Source organism: Myxine glutinosa, chromosome 5 (assembly GCF_964187855.1).
Source record: "Myxine glutinosa chromosome 5, kmMyxGlut1.1, whole genome shotgun sequence".
NCBI lineage: Eukaryota > Metazoa > Chordata > Myxini > Myxiniformes > Myxinidae > Myxine > Myxine glutinosa.
The window spans coordinates 29,090,436-29,103,581 of record NC_136265.1 but is presented as its reverse complement, the minus strand read 5'-3'; positions in this window follow the sequence as shown (position 1 = coordinate 29,103,581).

Sequence of the window (13,146 nt, the reverse complement as noted above, 5' to 3'; positions counted from 1 at the left end):
CAAGGAGATGAAGTCCACATAAGAGTAGCAGTAAGCTGGTGAGGGTGTATGTGGAGGGACATGGGTATGGGAGAAAGCATGATGTGATGATGGGCAGCAGTCTTGAGGGATTGGAAGGAGGAACACGAGATGACAGAGTCCAATTCCACAGATGAGAGAACAGAGGCATGAAGGAATGAAGGTGAAGGTTCCGCAACGTGTCCAAACATATTGACCTATGAGCCAAAAAGGTCACAATTGCAGAAGAAAAACAACAATTGGGCCGATATTTCATCAAGACTCCATGGCCTCGACTGACTCACATTGGATATGGATCTCGTCTGATTTGATCTTCCATTAGTGGGTCCACCTCGTTTAAGGGGCCACTGCCCGAGGTTGTAGACAATGAAAGGTCTGAATGAGGAATAGAGTGACCAACCCAATCCTCAACCTACGTAGGACATTTGGCCAAGTACCACATAAAAGATACTTCTCCAACTGCAGAACATACAACCCGTTCAACATGCAAACGCACGGATACGAGCGACCATTTGGTATGAAAAGATCATCATTCGACGAAAATTCATCATCCTCATGACAAGGAGCCATGAACTCAAAACGATTCATATTCTTCATGTGGACTCCTCGCCTGAAAAGGCCATTATTTCTTTTTTACTGCTCACCGGTTGGGGGCCCTCGATCCAGGGCAAGTTCGCCATTGTTTAGGTCATCCGAGGCGTACTCGATATCCGACAGAACATTGCACAACAGTCCGGATATGTCCCTAGATAGACTACATAAAGGCAATTTTCTTCCCTCCAAAGAGCCACCCGATTATATATATATATTTATATACAGGCGTCCAAGTTAGCACTTAGCCGCCATTACGTTCCAGAAAGGCGAGATTTTGCACTGAACAGCGTTTTAATCGAATGAACACCTCACAAGGCCACCACTATAAAGATGAAGAGGGAACGTTTTGGGTTACCAATGTGGAGCTTCTTTATAGATACGAGTAGAAAAGCCCGTCAAAAATGACGGGTTGGAACAGTTTATTTGATGCCTCATGAGGGTGCCAAAGTATGAAATTTTGGGTCCTCTGGGTCTTTTGGGTCCTCTGGGTATTTTCAGTTCACTGGATGTTTGGGATATTTTGGGTCTTCAGGGTCTTTAAGCATCTTTGGGGTGTTTTTGGGTCTTTGCGTTATTTTGGGTGTTCAGGGTCTTTTCGGTCTTTGGGGTATTTTGGGTCTTTAAGGGTATTTTTGGGTCTTTTGGTACCTCTGGGTCTTTTCGGTGTTCGGAATATTAAAGGGTTTTTGAGGTATTTGGGGTCTTTTGATTCCTTTGGGTATTTTCGGTCTTCAGGATAGTTTGGGTCTTCAGGGTATTTAAGAATCCTTTGAGTCTCCAGGGTCTTTTGGTTCCTCGGGGTCTTTTTGGTATGTTAGGCCCTATGCATACTTTGGGTTAAGTATTTCAAGATACAACTGTGGGTGGTAATATACAGTCACGTGAAAAAGTAAGTACACCCCATGTAAAGTTTTGACTTTTTCAACATATTTCAACATACAGCTATTTGATCTTCATTTCAACAATATTGATAGATAAAGGTGATATAATATAACAAATATCATGAAACATTTACATTTTGTAGTCCATTGTATAATTTAAATAAACATAAATGCAAATTTCGCATGTGGAAAAAGTAAGTACACCCCATGAAATGTTTTTAAAATCTTTTTAACATATGTGGACATATAAATATTTGATCTTCATTTAAACAGTATCTATAGATAAAGGTGATCTAATTGAACAAAAAACAATGAAAAATTGACTTTGCAATAATTTATTCAACAAAAAATTGTATGCACAGCTCGTTTCAAATCCCCCCACAACATCTCGATGGGATTTATATCCGGGCTTTGACTTGGCCATTCCAGAACCCTCCATTTCTTTCTTTTCAGCCATTCCTTGGTGGATTTACTGGTATGTTTAGGGTCATTGTCATGTTGCAAGGTCCACCTTCGGCTGAGCTTCAACTTTCCGACAGATGGCCTCACATTATCCTCAAGCACCCTCTGGTGCAATGAAGAATTCATAGTGGATTCTATGATGGTGAGCTGCCCAGGCCCTGATGCAGCAAAGCTGCCCCAAACCATAATATTTCCACCACCATGCTTTACAGTTGGTATCAGGTTCTTGTGGTCAAATGCTGTCTTTGGTTTTCGCCAAACATGTCTTCTGGTACTGTGGCCAAATAGCTCTACCTTTGACTCATCTGTCCAGAGCACATTGTTCCAGAAGTGCTGGGCTTTGCCGAGGTGTTCATTGGCAAACTTTAGTCTTGTCCTGATGTTCTTTCTGGACAGCAAAGGTTTCCTCCTGGCACACCTCCCATGTAGATCAAATTTGTGCAGCCTCTTTCTAATGGTAGACTCGTGCACTTTGACATCAACAGTGGCAAGAGCTACCTGTAGGTCCCGTGATGACATTCTGGGGGTTCTTAGAGACTTCTTTCGGCATCTTGCGGTTTTCTCTCGGGCTGAACTTGCAGGGGCGGCCTGGCCTGAACAAGTTGGCAGTTGTTTGGAATCTTCCCCACTTGTAGATTATCTTCCGGACAGTTGATTTCATTCGATTGATTTCAAATTGTTTGGAGATCTTTTTAAATCCCTTCCCAGACTCGTAGGCATCTATAACCTTCTTTCTGAAGGCCTCAGAGAGCTCTTTTAATCTCGGCATGGTGACGCCACACACTTCACCAACAAAGAGCAAACCAAACGAAATGTCTGAGGTTTAAATAAGACAGGTTCCTCCAAGATCCTCTCTAACGATGTTCTAATCATTTGCACCTGAGCTGGTGCACCTGATTCTAATTTTAGGTATTTGAAGCAGTGATAAATGAAGGGGTGTACTTACTTTTTCCACATGCGAAATTTGCATTTATGTTTATTTAAATTATACAATGGACTACAAAATGTAAATGTTTCATGATATTTGTTATATTATATCACCTTTATCTATAAATATTGTTGAAATGAAGATCAAATAGCTGTATGTTGAAATATGTTGAAAAAGTCAAAACTTTACATGGGGTGTATTTACTTTTTCACATGACTATATATATATATATATATATATATATATATATATATATATATATATATTGTAACGAATGTGGAAACGTTACAATGTGAACGTTACAAAAGTATGGTAACACCCTGTTAATGTAAATAATGGTCGCAGCCGTCCTCCTAGTTAATTCCATGAAACTTACACGCAGGTCACGATATATCTTTTAAATAGTGTGTTTCCTTATTCCATGTAGGCTAAATATGTGTTTCCCACTAGATTGACTTTGCATTGTATCAAACAAAATAAGCGTAAGCCCTTCCAATTTCCCCAAACATCTCCGCTCTCCAAAGTTCCTTTAAAAAGGGGAGTTGTTTTCAATCCCGCAGGCCGCCATTGCCCATGTGCTTTGAGTCGGAGAAGAAAGGCGTGTCTCCACCTCGTCATAAGAGGGAAGGAGTGAACCAGCCCTAACAGCCAATCAGCACCGCGGTGAGCGACCCGGTAGGCGTGCCCTCGGAGCCGGCGGCTTGATTTCGCCCGAGGTGATAAAAGCGACTGTAAGGGACTGCTTTACCAGAGGCCTTGGGAGATGACCTGGGAGATGAGCAAAGAGGCGGCACCAAGAGGAGCGGTGAGATGCGAAACGCTCCAAGCCAAAGAGGAGAGGTACTCGGCAAGGAAACCAGCTTTGGAGAGACGCGCTGAAAGGAGGGAGACGGCTCCACCACAAGAAGAGGAGCAGGTGTGCCAAACCAGCGCGTGACGTCTACCGCAGCGGATACGCGACGGAGGGTTTTCCCGCCAAAACCGCGAGGAATTGAAAGCTGCTGCCTTCCGACTTTGCCTCCCTCTCAAGCAATCCACCTCAAGCCCTACCTGCCTGCATTATCCCCTGTGTAAGTGTGAACGTCCTGTCCTGCTCGTTGTCTTGGGGTTAAGTAAAAATGAATAGTGTAAGTTAACGATTCGCTGTGTTACTGCTTCTTCCATCCATTGCTTGTGTGTGTATAATAAATCTGTTCTTCCTCCGTATTCTTCTTCTTCTTCTTTTTCATTCTCTTTCGGTCGCTTTAGAGGTTTCCCGATTGAATATCTGTGGGGCGATCTGGTCAACGTCGGGTGGAATCGGGTTCTAATCGGGGAGTAACTGTTCGGACGCGGTTAAATACACCACCGCTCGGTCAATATAACATCTAAAGCCGTGTCTGTAACAATTGGTTGTCAGGAGTTGGATTCGGACCTGGGACTAAATTTGTTAGGCCCAAATTTTGGAACACCAATTGTACTATTAGAGTAACAATTGGTGTCGAGGAGGGAGATCGGACCCGAAATCTGACCCGAAGTGCGCTTAACGCGCTCAAAATTACAAGCTGCCGAAATTTATTTTGTTTTATAAAGCAAAACCCGAATTTTGAGATCGCGCCATGGACAATCAAGGCGATCGGATGTCGGTGGGAGAGATAGACAGGGTGGAATCGACCCAGGACCTCGGGGAAATGTATGTGGAGGAAAGGGAGGAGGAGAAAAATGGCAATGTGGTTGCGGAGGTTTCAGACGCACAAAATGGCGCTCTCGCGCACGTGGTTGAGGCGGTCGCGGAACCAATGAGCGCGGCCCAAATACAAGCCTTCATGGCCCAATTCATGGTGGAAATGCAGAAAAAAAACGACAGTATGGAACAAATGGAAAGCAGAATGATGGGGGCCCTTATGGGGCAAATGGGGGTAATGGGGAACCGGATGGATGCTCAGGGTGAGCGATTGGAGGGCCAAATGGGGGTAATGGGGAACCGGATGGATGCTCAGGGTGAGCGATTGGAGGGCCAAATGGGGGTAATGGGAAACCAAATGGGGGTAATGAGGGACGAAGCGAGGGGTACCGGTGAGAAGTTAGACAATAATTTTGAGGGGTTAGACAACGGGATAAAAGAGGTAAAGAATGGGTTAACGGGGGTGGAAAATAGAATGGCTGCCCAGGAGAATCAGTTAGAGGGGGTAAAAAATGGGTTAATGGGGTTAGAAAATAGGATGGAGGACAAATTACGGGAGATAGGGGAACAATCTGCCAGGGAAATCAAACAAATGGGAGAGCAGATAGAGGAGGTGAAAATCGGGGTAGAAACCAAACTGGATGCTCAGAGGGATGAATTGGGACAGATGAGGGTGGCATCGACAAAAGAGATGGAGGAAATACGACGAGGGGTAAGTGAGGAGGTTTCGGGGCTACGCGAGGAGGTAAAGCGAGGTGAGAAGCGTATGGAGAAAGAGGTGAGAAATAATACGGCTAAGTTACAAGGGGGAATAGAAGATCTGACGAAGGGAGTAGAACAGCTGACAGTCGGACAAAGGGAACTAGCGGACCAAGTGGAAAAGAACACTGCAATCATCGGGGGTTTAAAAGCGACACAAAAGGACATTAAAAACGAATTAATAGCAACACAAAAGGAATGTCAGATGGTACATGAGGGGTTGACGAAGAAGTTGGAGGAGGTGACAGAAGTGATGGAGACGAAGGACCGAGAGGTGAGGACGCACATCGAAACGGTTAAGGTGGCGTTAGAGGAAGAGATAGAGGGGGCGCACCGGGAGATGAAGGAGGTAAAGGAAAAATTAGAGGAGGTGGAAGAGGGGGTGAGTGAAATTAAGAGGAGACGGAGGGAAACTAAAAGGGAGATAAAGGAGGAAGTCATGGAATATGTACAAGGTCTGTGTTCAAATCATGATGAGGTGCTCACTAACCAAATAAAAAGTTTGCAGGTGGCAGAGGAGGTGCGACGACGAAGTACGGAGGTGAGTGGCAATGTATATGATGTGAGGGGAGATTCAGTCGGCTTGGGGGGTGGTGTAGACCCGGGTGTTCGTGAAGGACCAATGGTAAGATGTATGACTGGTCCGGAGTGGATGGACAGGGGAGGTGTGCAAGGAGGGTTGGCTATGGGGAGTGAGGGGGGTGCTGGTGAGCAAGGGTGTGGGGGTATGGCGTGGGTAGCGGGTTGCGGAGGGGCGACCCAGACATCGACACCAGGAGGGGTAGTGTTTGGAGGGACGGGGGACGCGCGGGAGCCCCCCGGGAATAACGTACTGTGGGAGCCCGAACGGGTTGGTCCCGCGTTGATCCCGCAAGGAGTGACGCGCGGGGTCCGACCTTCGGGCGCCCACAAGGTCCCACTCGCGCCGTATGACGGCAAGAGTGATTTGAGGGCGTACCTGGCGCAGTTTGAGTACGTGTGTAAAGGCAACGGTTGGAATCCGGACGAAGGTGGAGTACACCTGGTGGGGGCACTGCGCGGTGCGGCGGCGGAGGTGCTGACGGCTTTACCACCGGGTGCTCTCACCCTGCCAGCTCTCCGTGCGGCATTAATTAATCGGTTCGGTATTGAGCAGCAAAGCGAGCTTGTTAAAGCCCAACTTGCGCAGCGAAAACGCAAGCCCCAGGAGACCATCGGGGAACTTGCTCACGATATTCGCCGCGCGGTCGGGATTGCACACGCGGACATGGCAGCGAGTTCCCAGGAAAGCCTGGCGCTGGATCACTTTATTCAGGCCCTTCCGGATCTGGAGCTCCGGCAACAGCTCGCCATGTGGCGCCCGCAAACCATGAGTCAGGCGGCCGACGCTGCAGCCCGTTGGGAAGCAGCGAGGCCCCTGGCCCGGGGAGGCGAGCGCCACGCAGTGGCGGTGCGTCAGATGGGGCCCGTGATGGGGGGGCCCTGACCTGGAGAGCATGGTCCGGAGGTTAGTGGATCGGCGCCTAGCGGGACCTGGACCATGGCAGGCGGCCCCGGCGGTGGCACCCGGTAGTCCCCGACAGAGTACCCCAATTCGGACATACAGGGGGGGGAATTTGGAATACCGGAGGCAAGCACCTTACCAGGTGAGGTGCTATAATTGTGCTCGGATGGGTCACCGTGCATGGGAGTGTCGAGCTCCGCGCCGGGACGTTTCCCGCCAACCGATGCCCTCAACTCCGCCCCGTATAGATCGGCCTAGCCGACCTCAGACACCCCCCCCCCGCCAGGACCCGGGAAACTAGAACGTGCCGGGCATGCAGGGCGGTGTTCGGCAGTAGGGGATGGGGAGAAGCCCTCGTTGACGCGACAGGTCATTCATTGTGGCCGAATTGGGACGGGTAGTTTGACAATTCGGTGCAAAATTGCCGGCGTGGGGGTGGACGCCGTGGTGGACACGGGAGCCAGCGCCACGATCATCAGCCCCGTGGTCCTTAATTCGAGTGCAGACGGCTGGGGTAAAATCCAGCGTCTGGAAAATCATAGTTTGCAGTTGGCTACCGGGGAAACGGCCCCGATCATAGGGCGTGGTTTTGTGACCCTCAAGTTGGGATCGGTAAAGGAAGAGATAGAGGTTTGGGTGGCGGAGGTGTGCGACCCGTGCTTAATAGGGTTGGATTTGTTGACTGCCAGCGGTTGTAAAATCGACTTGAGTCGGGGGATCCTGCGATGGGGAGTGGAAGAGCTGCCGTTGGAGGGGGTGAGCACGGCCGAGAGGGTGGAGCTGGAGGCTCCTGAGGCCATAGTGCCGGCCCGATGGTCAGCTCGCCCGACATGGCAGGAATCCTGCGGCCTGGTCGAACCGGTGGCAGCGCTATCCATACCTGGTTTAATCGTGGGCCGTACCCTTGTAAAAACGGACGGGCCGGTGGTGGCCGTCCGAGTAATTAATAGTAGCACAGAACCACGCACTATAGTAAGGGGCACGAAGGTAGCTGGCTGCACCCCAGTTAGAGAAGTCGCGTCAGTGAGGGGCGAGAACGTCCAGCCGAGCCGGCCCCAGGGGGAGCCTTCAATAAGTTCGAGGAATTGGCCCGATCCCATTTGCGAGATGGTAAATCGTAGTAGTGTAGAGTTGGGAGGTACCCAGAGGGAGGCCTTACACAAACTGGTTGGGTCCCATTTGGACCTCTTCTCCTTGTCCACCGAGGATATTGGACGTACGGGCCTGGTGAAACATCAGATCCACACCGGTGAGGCCCGGCCTATTCGTCAGGCCGCCCGACGGCTCCCTTGGAGCAAGAGGGCGGAAGCTGACGAGCAGGTTGAAAAAATGCTCGACGCAGGTGTGATCGAGCCCTCGGGAAGTCCTTGGATGTCACCTGTTGTGCTGGTCAAAAAGAAGGATGGGACCACGCGGTTCTGCGTGGACTATCGCCAGCTAAACAACGTGACACTCAAGGACTCATATCCCCTGCCAAGAATTGATGACACCCTCGATGCCGTTGCGGGCTCAAATTGGTTCTCGACTTTGGACCTCAAGAGTGGGTATTGGCAGGTGGAGATGGATAGGGCAGGGAAGGAGAAAACGGCATTTTCCACAGGTAAGGGACTGTATCAGTTTACTGTGATGCCGTTTGGTTTGTGTAACGCCCCCGCCACCTTGAGCGATTGATGGAACATGTACTAGGCGGCATGCCATGGCAATCATGCCTGGTGTACCTGGATGACGTCCTAGTACATGCCAAAACGTTCCCCCAGGCAGTAGCTAATTTGGACCAGGTGTTCGGGTGCCTCAGACAGGCAGGGTTGAAGCTGAACCCGAGTAAGTGCACTTTGTTTGCAAGAGAGGTGGCCTATCTAGGTCACGTGATCGGCCGCGAGGGGGTAAAAACGGACCCAGACAAAATTAAAGCGGTAGAGGAGTGGCCCGCACCACGTACCATCAAGGAGGTGCGGGGATTTTTGGGACTCTGCTCCTACTACCGGCGCTTTGTGGTGAAATTTGCGGAGTTGGCCCGTCCCCTCCACCGGCTTACGGAGAAGGGGACGCGATTTAATTGGACACGGGAGTGCCACGAGGCCTTCCAAAAATTGAAGGGGTGTCTAACATCCGCACCCCTTCTAGCTTACCCCACTAGTGACGGGACATTTACCCTGGACACGGATGCGAGCCAGGAAGGATTGGGCGCAGTTTTGTCTCAGACACAGGAGGGCGTGGAGAGAGTGATTGGTTACTATAGTCGGGCCTTAAGTAGGCCCGAGCGAAATTATTGCGTCACTCGCAAAGAGTTATTGGCCATGCTGGCTGCCATGAACCATTTCCACCCGTACCTGTACGGGCGGAAATTTTTGGTTAGAACTGACCATTCCTCCTTGCAATGGCTCCTTCGGTTCAAGGAACCGGAGGGCCAAATTGCAAGGTGGTTGGAAAAGTTGCAGCAGTACGATTTTGATGTGGCCCATAGGGCCGGGAAGGCCCATGGTAATGCGGACGCACTCTCTCGGCGTCCTTGTCTGGGGGAAAACTGTAAATTTTGTGCGAGACACGAGGAGAGGGAGCAATTGGGCGATTCCGCCCCGATTCTCGTCGTCCGGGCAACCCGGGTGAGAGGGCCAATTTTACCACTAACCGCGGACGAGGAATTTGGAGAGTTGGCTTGGAGCACGGCCCAGCAGGAGGATCCTGTTCTGGGGCCGGTGTTCCAATGGGTCAAATTGGGGCAAAGACCAAAGGGGGAAGAGGTCACCCCCCTCGGGGCGCAAACAAAGGCGTATTGGGCTCAGTGGCAGACCCTGGAATTGAAAGGCAACATCTTGTATCGCAAATGGGTGGAGGTTCCCTCTGATAGAACTTCCTGGCTGGTGCTAGTCCCTGACAAATTCAAGAACGTCATATTGCAACAGGTGCATGGTACCCGCTCCGGCGGCCATTTGGGCAGGACAAAGACAATATCTCGGGTCCGCCGGAGGTTCTATTGGGTGAATATGGGGCGCGACATACAGGACTGGTGTCGGAGATGCGACGCCTGTTCTGCCAAAAAGGGACCAGCACGGAGGATGAGGGCCCCCCTTCAATTACATCAGGTGGGGGCCCCCCTTGAGCGGGTGGCTATGGATATTCTAGGACCGCTGCCCCGCACCCGCCAAGGTAATAAGTATATCCTCGTTGTAATGGACTATTTCACCAAGTGGCCGGAGGCCTATGCCCTCCCCAACCAAGAAGCAGGGGTGGTAGCACAGGCCTTCGTAGAAGGATTTGTATGTCGGCACGGGATTCCACAGGAGCTGCACACCGATTAGGGTCGAAATTTTGAGAGCCAATTACTAAAAGATGTGTGCAGACTCCTGTCAATTCGAAAAACCAGGACCACGCCCTTGCGGCCACAATCTGACGGGATGGTGGAAAGGTTCAATCGAACATTGATCCAACAACTGGCATTGTTCACCACCACCCGTCAGGATGACTGGGACGAACATCTCCCGTACCTGTTGATGGCCTACCGAACTAGCCAGCACGGGGCCACCGCATGCAGTCCAGCGTTGCTTATGTATGGGCGGGAGTTACGGGCTCCCGCCGACTTGCTATGCGGTCCCGTGCCAGACACCACGGACACACCGCCGAGGGAGGGTTACGCACGTCACCTGGAGGAAGGCATGGAGCGGGTCCATGCCTTCGCCCGCCGCCAGCTCCATCTGGCGGGGGCCAAGATGAAGCGCAGGTACGACGACCGGAGCCAGGGGAGTCAATACGCTCCGGGGATGAAGATTTGGTTCTTTAATCCCCGGAGGCGGAAGGGAAGGTGCCCAAAACTCACCTCCCCCTGGCAAGGCCCGGGAGTCGTCCTGTCGCAAATCTGTGACGTGGTCATTAAGATCAAAATGGGGCCACGGACCCCCCCTCGGATCGTCCATGCCGACCGGATAAGACCTTATGCCGGCGAGCAGGCGCCCTCATGGATCGCCTCGGCTCTAGATGCCGGGGGCAGGACCCAGTACCTCTTGCGATGGGGGCACGTAGCGTCAGAGGACTGGGGGGATGGTAGTGAGATGCCCCGCTGTGGTGGGATGGCAACGCTGTCATCCCTCACAGAAGGTGGGGGCAAATGCGCAATAGTTTATGGGGTGGCTATGACAACCGAGCCAGGGAGGGCTTGGATAATTGTAGGGATCTAGCGAAGATGACATTAGGTAACGTTAAGTTTAGTTAGTGACTGATACCTGTAGTGGGAACGCAGGTAGATTAGTGTGGATTATAATGACGTGGGAGCGCAATAGTTTAAAGGGACGACTGGGAAGCGCAAGTTTCAGAGGGGAGTAGTTAGCTGAGATGATGCCGTGTGTGTGAGGATTGAACAGGTGAGAATGGAACAGGTGTGATTGCACAGGTGTGCAACTGAACAGGTGTGTGGAGCAGTGTATGAGGGAGTAGTGGTGATTGCGTGTTGTGTTGACCAAATGGTCCAGGAAGAAAGGAGGGTGCAGGTGGCACCAGGTGTGAGGGCACAGGTGTGCAACAACAGGTGTATGTGGCTGTGTGGAATAAATGGTAGTGTGGAATATCTGGAGTATTGGAATGGATGGTCGTGGAGTGAGAATGGTGGAAATTGTGGAGTGGAGTGGATGGTGCGAAGGTGTGAATGGGGGAAGAGTGGACCCCCATCACGGATACCCGGGGCGGGTAGTGTAAGTGTTAGGTAGAGGGTACAGGTAAATTGTGGTTGGATATTGGCATCTGTGGTGCGGGTGACAGAATGGTATTTGGATGGGTGCATTAGTGTTGTGGAAATGGCTGGGCGTGTAGCCTGTTAGTGTGTGTAGTTGGTTTGGGCACTCCACCACTGTAAGGATGTCGGCCAGGTGAGGCCGCAGGTGGGCTCTGGGAGCCGGTAGTAGTTGTTGTGGATGGGGCCCGAGGATCCGGAGGACGGACCCGGGTAGCCCAGTGCCAGAGGGCACCAAGTGGGGTGACAGAGCCAGGAGGGGCCTGCCCCAGTTAGATAGGTTAGGGTGAGGAGCTAGGTAAGCTCGGGTGGCAACTACAGTGGTGGAGGTGTGCAGGTGGGTAGACCTGTTGGGAGAGCTAGACGTCGCAGCCCAGAAATTGTGCGAGAGCACCGGGAGATGAATCGGGGGAGTGAGACCCCAAATTGAGAGGCACCACAGTTTGGTCAATGGGAATTGGTTTTTAGAACCCATAGTGTAAGTTGGCCAATGGATTGGCAGGGAGAGACCCCGGGTAGTGTAAAGTGTGTTAAAGTCATTTAGAGGATAGTTAGGATGAAGGATCTCCTCGCACCATCTGCATCCACTCACCTGAGGTGACAGGTACTCCACACCATGCCATGTTTTGATTATTTTTTATGATGCAAATGTTTGGATTGTGAGACGCATCATGACGTGGGTGTGACATTGTGCGTAATTCCATCTCTCCCTCCTTATGAGGATTGATGATGAATTGGTGATGGCAAATTTTGAAGTAGAGGGATTGTGGTGACGAATTTGGTATAGGGGAAATATGGGGAAGACGTGACAGTAGTGACGAATTGGTAATGTGTAGATTTTGTACATATGGGGTAAGGGCAAGGGCAAGGGTAGGGTAGGTGACAGGGGGGTGACGTACGGTAGGGACGAGCTTTCTCACTTCGCCCTCCGTACGCATTTCGCCTTGCATTGCCTTATTGACGTGTACCCTTGTGACCTTACCCCTCGCTCAATTGTCTTTCTTTTGTCTCCCACATGACCTGTGCGCCATTGGGTGCCGAGGGGAGCGTGCGTGAGGTGGCCATTGTGCGCCCGAGATTCCCAGAACCAGCATGCATTGCGTTGATGTACCACTTTATGGACCGCTGTTCTGCGGCCAAGTACCACTTGATGGACCCCAGGTTCTGGGGCAGGGCACCTCTGTTGGAGACCGGCCATAGTGGCCAGGGAATCTTGCTTGCGGACCTCGGTAAGGTGGCACCTATGCCAAACAGGTGGACCACCCTTAGTTGGCCCCTGAGGCCCTAAATAAAAATGGACACAAGTTGTGCTTTTTATTATTTCCAACTAGGCCGCATGAAGCCAGAAGACGTCGGGAAGAACATCGGCCCAGCAGAGAAAGAGAAGACCACCACCAGTTGTTTTGTTGTGTTTATTATGAACCATGGTGACTGCGCACCGAGTGGTGCTTTTGGTGCTTTGTGGTGCTTTTGGTGCTTTTGGGTGCTTTGGTGGTATTGGTACTGGTGCATCGATGCAATGCGTGCTGTCTCCTCCCTCCCAACAGGAATTTCTTTTTCTTGTTCCCTAAGAAAAAAAAAAGAAAAAAAAAAAAAACACAGGTCCTGGGTTGCGTTGTAAATAAGAAATCACGTCAT